Source organism: Charadrius vociferus, unplaced genomic scaffold (genome assembly GCF_000708025.1).
Source record: "Charadrius vociferus isolate BGI_N301 unplaced genomic scaffold, ASM70802v2 scaffold266, whole genome shotgun sequence".
NCBI classification, from domain to species: Eukaryota; Metazoa; Chordata; class Aves; order Charadriiformes; family Charadriidae; genus Charadrius; species Charadrius vociferus.
Window position 1 is genome coordinate 2,060,554 of NW_009649114.1, and position 270 is coordinate 2,060,823.

General features: G+C 63.7%; 1 protein-coding gene across 1 annotated transcript in view; it reads left to right on the forward strand.

Annotated features, from left to right (window-relative positions):
* ETNK2 (ethanolamine kinase 2) overlaps positions 1-270 on the forward strand; it is a 10,074-nt gene that overhangs the window by 3,954 nt on the left and 5,850 nt on the right. The gene's annotated exons all lie outside the window — the stretch shown is intronic.

A 270-nucleotide genomic window follows, 5' to 3' on the forward strand; every position in this document is an offset into this window, starting at 1 on the left:
AGTTTCCCTCGGGAGGCTGCCCGGTGAGCCCTATATATAGGCACCCTATATAGGAGCGGGAGTTGCTGAGTGGGATGTCTAAAATTAGCTGTCCCACCCCCGAGCACCGCCGCTGCCGTAGCATGCATCCTCACCCCCCTCCCGCTCCGCCAGCATCACACCTGCTCCGGTTCCCCGAACCCAAAGGGGAGAAAGAAATCACTCTCAGGGGGAGCAGCGGCACCCCGGTGTGCTTGGCCTCGGTGCCGAGCATCCTGCCTGCGGCGGGGG